A 9,150-nucleotide genomic window follows, 5' to 3' on the forward strand; every position below is an offset into this window, starting at 1 on the left:
ATCTAACCACATTTTTGCATGCCTCGAGGTGCTGCCCTCTTCAACTTTTCGATGTTTTTATGGCAACCGCGTCCTTTGCCTATGGCTACGAGAGGGGTGAGGCCAATGCGAAAGCCAAACCGAAAGAGCCGGTGATTTTCTGTTTCTCGATTCTCGCGCTTGCCTTCGCCAGCCATATCTGTAGCTTACTCGGGGCTGTCTATGCACGCCGAAAATATTAAAATTAAAGAGAGCCTAAGATTATTATATTTATTATTATGTTAAAATTGATTAATTTCTTTTACGGTTTCTTTTTTAAAAAGGGACACTTTCGAGATAGTAAATAAATTTAAAAAGTAAATAAATTTTAAAATCATTCAGAATTTAGTTAAATGAAAAAGTTAAATTAATTCCTCATCTGGTTTCTTTTAAAAGAGAAGTTTTCAAAATACTATATAAATAAGTTTAAAAAAATTCTTGTCATATTTTAGAATTGTAGCGAAATTTCAAATATTATTTAAAAAAATATAATTTTTATAAAAATAGTGAATTTAAGGTTCGAATACTTCACTGTATAAATTTATCCTACATGTATTTTCAAGTCCTAAAATATTTTATTATTCTTTCGCATAATTAAGGTATAACTGATATAATATTTACACTTCTCTGTAGTGTCGAATTGACAATTTACATTTAATTCCGAGGAAAAATTTAAGGTTTTCACTACTCACTTAATTATTTATAAAAATTATATTAAAATTTTGTTTTTTGTTTGATTTTGTTTCTTGATTATTTGAAACGTATAATCTTTTTCCTTATAATTTGTTTTGTTACAAAACCAGTAACTAGACTGTGCCTTCCAAATTAAAATTTAATTTTTAAAGTTTGAGGGAAGTTAACCACTTGCAATTCTTATGCTCATCAGAATTCACAACTTCAAAGTAATCCAAATAGTTTATAAAAATAATTCAAAGAATCGAAGAATCCCAAAAAATTCTAAAGAAATATAAGGCGTTTAGGGGTGCTTCTCAGCAACTAAGGCTATTACAAAAAAATGGAAAAGCCTGAAAATGACCGGAAATTTGTTTCCTTGATTAAAACGGCCACCTGTTGGTGTTTTCCTGTGAAAATAGTTATACTTTTTCGTACTTGTAAAAAAATTCCCACCAAGGATTGAAAAAATTTTTGATTTTATTTATTTCTTCAAGTGAATTTTGTTTAAGTTTGCAATAACAAAGAAAAACTATCCAATTAGGGGTTTTAAGGATTTAACAATCGTGATTTATTTTTTTCATAAATAGTTTCGAAGTAATTTTCACATTGTACAAAACAGCTGGTTTTTAAGTATATTATATTGATGCTGTGTACAATGTGAAAATTATTTGGAAACTATTTATGAAAAAAATAGATCACGAGTTTAAGCACTTAAAACCCCTAATTGGATAATTTTTCTTTGTTATTGCAAACTTAAAAAAAATCCACTTGAAGAAATAAAACAAATAAAAAATTTTTTCAATATATATATATATATATATATACGCTATGCCTTGCAGCTAATGAAATCCCTCGTATCAGTTATTATTTAAAACTCACTTTGAATTGATTTGAATGCAATATGAAATGCTTTAAATTCCTAAGATTTAAAGTCAAAATATATAATGAATTTTCAACAAAGAAGATTAATTTTCTTATCAAAAAAGACGAATATTTAACAAATTCCATGAATTTTCAACCAAATATTTGAATTTTTAACTTATGAAGTATCCATTTCTAATCAAGACTAGACGAGTTGCAATTTAAAAAGAAAAATAATTTTTAACATAAAAAACCAAATTGTCAACAAAAAAAGTTCAATGTTAAGCCAAAGAGGTAAATCTTGCAGAAATATGATTTAAAAAAAAAACTAGATTTAACAAACATGAAAAAAACACGGAAAAGTTCATTGACAAACGAATCCTACTTTAATTTTCTACCATGTTGTTAAATCATTAATCAAAATATACTAATTTAGAACTTAACAATTGCATTTTTAATAAAAAGACGATGTAAAAAAAATCAAGAAAATTAATTTTCAACCAAAAAGATGAATTTTTAACAAAACAAAAGAATGTTCTAAAAAATAAATAAATTTTAAACTCATAAAGTATAAATTTCGAACAAAAATGTAAAATTGCAAATTTTTAGATAAAAAATTAATTTTGAACAAAACAAAAAACCCAAAATGTCAAGAAAAAAAGATTAATTATCAACTAAATCTAGAAATTAAATTTTCAACAAAAGAGTCAACTCCAAAGATCAAGGGGAGTCCAAAAATATGAATCTTTAATGAAAAAGTTGAATTTTTAACCAAGTCGTTTAATTTTCAATTAAAGAAGATAAATTGCGAAAAAAATAGTTACATCTTTAACTAAAGAAATGAATTTTCCAGCATTGTATTATTGATCTACCAAAATAAGACGAGCTTTCAACAAAATATATTAATTTTTAACAAAATTTTTGAATTTTAAAGCCGGGAGGAACAATTTTAAACCAGAAAATATTAATTTTTAATAAAAATATCAATTTAAATCAAAAATTAAATGTTTACCTTGTTCGTTAAAAAAAATTAATTCTTATTAAGAAAAAACGAATTTTGAACAAAATAGTTACATTTTTAACAAAAGAGTTCAGCCTAAAAATGACTTTTTATCCGCAGAAGATTAATTTTCTAAAAATAGAATAGTTAAATTTTCGACCAAAATGGTAAATCTAAAACCAAAAGAATAATTTTTCTACAAAGAAGTTCAACTTTGAACCAAGCTTCTGAATTTTTAACGAAACAAGATGACTTTGTAACAAAATAGTTGCATTTTTTACAAAATAATAAAATTTGCAACTGAATACTAGAATTTTTAACCGAACGAGTTGAATTCCGAACCACAAATCTAATAGTAGACTTTCTATCAAAAAGGATTAAAGCAAAAAAGCGATTAAAGGGGGTTTCTTAAAAATAGAGAAAAAAGAACAATTCTTTAAAAGTGAATAATAAGGAAGCATACTAAATATTATTTAAGTTCGTAACTTTTCTTCCGCTCACCCCCAACCCCTGTTCGAACCATAGTTTTTAGCATGACCCCTCTCCCCATGCAATTGATAATGCAGTTTACTGATGACCCCTTAAAGTTTCGATTTTTGTATTTAATGAAATTATCCTTATAATGTATAGTTTAAAATTTGTTTAACATAAAAATACACAACGAAAAATCGACAAGACTCAGAAAACGAAATTACAACAATCAAAAGAATGACAGAGAACAAGTATATTGAGACTATACTTGAGAAACTTTATTTTATTTGTATTGGATAAAATATCAGTATTACAGAGAAAAGTAATAGCGTTTTACTTTGAAGAATTCAAATGATTTAGAAACTGAAATTAATTACAAAAATTAAAAGGCCTCTAATTTTTCTCATTCTCATCATTTATGATTGAGAAAGGATAAGAAAAGAAAAGTCCGACAAGTCCGAAAAGAAAGGACGAGTTCGTTAACAGCCATTTTGGATAAAAATACAAATTTTGGGACCATTTTTTTATACTTAAAATTTTTATTTACGGCTATTAATAGTACTCAGAAGGCCAAACAATTTATCGTGATGACTTTTCTTTTATACAAAAAAAATTCTCAGAGTTATAGCATTTTCCAAATTTTTAATATTAATCGAAAATCAAAATTATAAGCCAAAAAACGTACGATATGAAAAAAGTAAAGAAAAGCATTACTTTTTAAAAGCCCTACAAGATTATCATACAAACTTTTTGGATTCTCTTGTAAAGTTGAAAATTCTAATTTTTATTGCACAAAAAATAATGAGATATGAAAAATCCCATTTTGTGGTCAAACTATACAGGATACAAAAGAAGATGAATCAACTTGATAGGAGGCATACGTTGTGTTTTATTCGCGGAAAATAACATTGAAAATATAAAAAAAAACTTTGCGAAAAAATGATACAAGTTAAGAAAAAAAAATGATTTAACAAAAATTATTTACCCGAAAAAGAGCTACAAATTTGTTATCAATTACTTTTTGACATGACACGTAGTTTTGGTTTTGATCATAAAAATGGTATTAAAAATAAAAATGAAAACTTCGTGGAAAAACAACAAAAGGTACAAAAACAAATTGATTGAAAAAAATTATTCGCTCAAAAAGTGATACAAATTTGTATTAATTTATTGCATTCTTATTATTTATGATGCAGAAAGTATTAGAATTGCCCGAAATTTGACACCACAACATTCAAATTTTGAACCAAATGACGCAAAATGCGATAAAAAGTCTCAAAGAGAAATGATAGGTACAGCGCACGGTGAGAATGTGCCCGCGACCATAAATAGTTCATTTACGGATTATTTTATTACAAACTAACAATTAAGAGATAAATGTTTTTGAAACTTTCCAATAACTTCTGACCTTTTAGTTTAAATTGAGAAATGTAAGGCAAAATACTTATATATTCTGATCAACCACTCGATTAAAATTCAAAAATACATGTTTTCAATTTTGAAATGATGGGGTTCTCAATTTAAAAAATCAGGTCATAATTTACATACATAGCAATATACATAAATTTCTATAAAATATTATATAAAAATAAAATAAAAAATAATTTTATTATAAAATTTTATCGTTTCGTTATAATTTACTTAATTCATAATTAATTACACAACATAGAAATTTACGAATTATTGTTTATTTAAATTAATAATCGTGAGGGAGGCGGTATTCCTATAACATTTATCTCTGCATCTAAAAACTCCAAATCGCTAATTATTCATGCGAAAACGCTGTACGATCATATTTATTTAAAAAATTAATTATTTTAAATTTCAACTAAATATGTTTATCAATTAAAACTTTTAATGTCTTGAAACGTACAGTTTCATTTAGTAGAATTTCTACAGCTTTTTTTCAAAAAACAAAATATTATTATTCATAGTCAGTAAATTTTAATTGTAAAATGACTAATTTTTTCAATAAAAGATTTCAGCTAAAAATATTTATTACGATACAATCACATTTCAATTCAATTTAGAAGTCAATCTTATGCATCTACATATTTTCTTGATGCAAAATTTATTCAAATAATTGATTCATTAATTGAAAATAATAAATCAAAATTCTCGATATAAAATTTGTATTTTATATTTTGAAGTATTTAGTATTTGCCGACTTAGTATCAGCTATTTGGTGGACTTCTTCGACGGGTGAAGATTGCAGGGGCAAAGTAGTTGGTTTGTGCGATTTTCGGGTTGAGAGGCATGGGGGGATCGGGCAATTTTCGCCGGGAGCGCCGTCTACAATTAGTTCCTCGCACTATACACGTGCCGCATCTAGGCTTATAATATCTTTGGTCGGTACCGCGACCAAAATTACATTACAAAAATTACATTTTTGGGGGGAAAGTTCAACTCTTCAGTACAAAATGTTCCTTCTAGCTCAAAAATTTAAGAATTTGGTAGAAAATTCCACTTTCTTTGGTGAAAATTTATATTTTTAGGTTAAAAATTCAACTGCTTGGTTGAAAATTATTTGCTTGTTGAAAAATTACATTTCTGACATGAAAATTCAACTCTGGCTTTTTTGTTGAAAATTCAGATTTTTTTCGTTGAAAATTCAATTTTATGGTTGAAAATTATTTATTATTTTTTTGGTTTGGAATATCATGATTTTGGGTTAAAAGTTACACTTTTCCATAGAAAATTCGTCTTTTTAACATGAAACTATTATCACGATTTGTTTGATAATTCATATTTTTGGGTTGAAAATTTAAGTAATTTTGTTGAAATTTTGTTGTTGTTGAAAATATATATTTTTTCTTAAAATAACATCTTTTGTTGAAAATTTGCCTTTTGGCTTCAAAATGTAACAGTTTGGTGAAATTTTCCACTTTCTTTGGTGAAAATCCATATTTTTAGGTTGAAAATTCGACTGTTTTGCGTAAAGATTAACTTTTTTGTTGAAGTTCATTTTTTTGAGTCGAAAATTAATATTTATTTAGGTTCAAAATTTAACTATTTGGTTGAAAATGATTTTTTCGGTTAGAAAATTCAAATCTTCTGTGTACACATTTTTTTGGCTTTGAAATTTCACAGTTTGATAGAACATTTCTATTTTTTTGTTTGAAAATTTCAGTTTTTGGGTTGAAAATGATTTTTTTAATGAAAAATCATATTTTTGGGTTGACAGTTCCACTGTTCTGTAGAAATCTCTTTCTGGCTTCAAAATTCAACGATTTGGTCGGAAATTCCCATTATATTTGTTCGAAATTTAACTGTTTAGTTGCAAAATAAGCTTGTTTGAAGTAGAGACTTGAGGGGAAATTAGGAAAAGCAAAGTAGGGGAAGCGATTAAAAAGGGGGGAAGTAGGTGAAGTGATAAGAAAAATAAGGGATAAAAAGTAGAAGAAGTGTTGGGCAATTAATGGAAGGGAACTCTGAAAAGCGATGGAAAGTGGAATTTCGTGGAAGTGAGGCGAAATGAGAAGAGACAAAGTATGGGATGAGAGGACATATAGGAGAAGTAGAGTGGTGATGAAGTAAGGAGAAATGAGGGGCATGAAAAAAGAGAGATCAAGGGTAAATAATTAGTTAAGGAATATGGTAAGTGATGGAAAATGCAGGAAGGGGAAATATGTGAGGAGGTTTTAGAGTTTAGAGAATTGTTTCACTCGTTTATTTAAAGCTCATAAATTTTACTCTTAGAATAATAAAACTAAGTGATGTGAAATGAGGTGATCGGAATAGTAAGTAGGAGAAGTGAGAGGAAATGGTGGGAGGGGAACTCCTAGGATTCGGAACTAGGCGAAGTGATGGGAAGTGGAGTTTTGTGAGAATGAGGGAAGGGAAACTTGGAAGGTCAAGGATGAATGAGAAGTGGGGAAGTAGGGGAAGTGATGGAAAATAAGAGGATAGGAAGTAGGCGAAGTGAGAGGCAATGATGGGAGGAGAACTAGCAGAAGTAAGAGGTATATTAGTGAGTTATTGGAAAAGTTAAAATGAAATGAGGGGAAAAGTATTAGAAGAAGGGAAGAGGCGTGAGTGAAAATGAGAGTAGGGGAATTAAAGTAATTGGTAAGTGCGTGTTAAGGAATTAAGGAGAAACGTTGGAAGTGGAACTAGTAGGGGTGAGGAGAAGACCAGGAAAGTAGATTTAAAAGAAGTGGGAGAAGGGAGGAAAAATAAAGTTTGAAATCTGGGAGAACGAAGTATATATTGGGATTAGGGGATGGGAAATTAAGGGAGGAGAAGGATTTTTAGTATTCTTTACTCCTTTATTTCAACCTTTCAAATTTTTATTCTTAGAATAAGTAAAATATGTTTATAATATGATGATAACCTGTTTTGTATCTTTATCTTTCTAGGTTTCTGTTAGAATACAGTTATCTTATCAGCTGCGGAAACTTGGCAAAAAACTATTTTTCGCACTACTCACATATTGTGAAGTCAACCACTAGTCTTGACGTTCCGTGACAGTTTTTTAAATATTTTTGAAACTTTTGACTTGACTCTTGATATCCGAATTCAGAACTATAGTGATGAAGTTCACATGGAAAAAAACTTTCCTAAATGCAGTTATACTTTTTTTATGGAAAACTATTAAAGTTTGTGGTGATTCTATAGTAACCATTGAGGACACTAATATTATTGAAAGTCATATGATTACAAGATGTGGTCGAACTGTATCAGGTTTTATGGGAATACATTATGCAGAACCACCAACTGGGCAACTAAGGTTTTCATTTATTATCTCTATTAAAAATTTCCCTTAAGTAAATAATAAAATAATATTTGGACAGAAAAAGAACGAATATTACACAAAACGATTTTAAACAGAAAAGTTAATTTTCTAACCAAACCATTTTCAACTAAAATCAGAAATCTTTAACCAGAAAACTGAAATTTATACGAAGTAGTTCAACTTTAAACTATTCAGTTGAATTTTGAACTAAAGTTGCAAAAAAAATTAAATTTCCTACAAATGAAATTACTTTTACCAAAGAGTTTAGTCTTCAAGCAAAATTATTCATTTTCAGCAAAGAATATTAATTTCCTACCAACAAAGATGAATTTTCAACAAATTCCATGAATTTTTAACTAAAAAAGATCAATTTTTTTTACGAAAAATGGAATTATTAAATTTTAAGTTTAAAAGAATTCTCAACAAAAAAAACTAAATTTTTATAATTTTACTGTCCCATATACTAAAATCTTTAAAATTTCAACATTTTTGAAAATTTTGAAAACATCTTGAAATATTTGATAATCTCTTCAAATCTTTGAACTCCTTGAATCCCTGTGAATAAATATGTTGAAATTCAATTAAAATATTCTAATATCCTTTGAAATCTCTTATAAATTTTGAATTTCTATAAAAAAATTTGAAATACAAATAAAACATATAAAAAACTGACAAATACTGTAAGAAATCTTTTTAAAATAAAATACGCTATTGGTAGATAACTAAACAATTTGAAAATGAACTTTTTTACTATAAATTCATCATTTTAGTTGAAAAATCATCTCTTTTAGTAGAAAATTAATTTTTTTAAAGAAAATTATCATTTTGTTAAAAAATTTGTGTTGTCATCTGAATGTTTTTATTATTTTTTTAATCACCCAGGAACTACGCATATTTAATGTAAAATGTAAATACTTAATGATTTTACCCTAAAAAATATTACTTGTGGTTTAATATTTAAATTTTTATTTAATAGTATAAACAAATGAATTGATTAAAATGATGGCAGTATACAGGGGCACAACGACGTGACGCGACGCTGCACAGTGGGGTGAAATCGGAAAACGTGGTTCAAAATGACATTTAGAACGCAATTATGCACCGATTTTAGAATTTTTTTTTCGAAAAATTCAGAACTAAATTTTTCAGAAAATGGTGAGAGTAGATTTTTTATTTTTTTGTTTATTTAATTTTTATTTTAATGCAAACATCGAAAAAAATGTCGATTTTTCTAATTTCATTTTTTATCTTCTAGACAAAATTTTTCTTATACTTCTCGTGCCTTGAGTTTAGTGCACAGGGGTATAAGAAATATAAAAAAATTCTTAACTTGCATAGTTAATTGTTATAAACAAATTGTATTAACAAATACTCGACATTAAGGGTTATT

The 9,150-nt window shown here is 27.3% G+C and overlaps 1 long non-coding RNA gene across 1 annotated transcript in view; it reads left to right on the forward strand.

The window, feature by feature from the left end:
• Window positions 1–7,470: 7,470 nt before the first annotated feature.
• Window positions 7,471–9,150, forward strand: part of LOC117171713 — a 12,779-nt gene continuing 11,099 nt past the window's right edge. The window contains exon 1 of the long non-coding RNA XR_004466914.1: window positions 7,471–7,754. This is a non-coding gene — a long non-coding RNA (uncharacterized LOC117171713). The remainder of the gene's footprint in view (window positions 7,755–9,150) is intronic.

The sequence above is a fragment of the Belonocnema kinseyi genome, chromosome 4 (assembly GCF_010883055.1).
Source record: "Belonocnema kinseyi isolate 2016_QV_RU_SX_M_011 chromosome 4, B_treatae_v1, whole genome shotgun sequence".
In the NCBI taxonomy this organism is placed as follows: Eukaryota; Metazoa; Arthropoda; class Insecta; order Hymenoptera; family Cynipidae; genus Belonocnema; species Belonocnema kinseyi.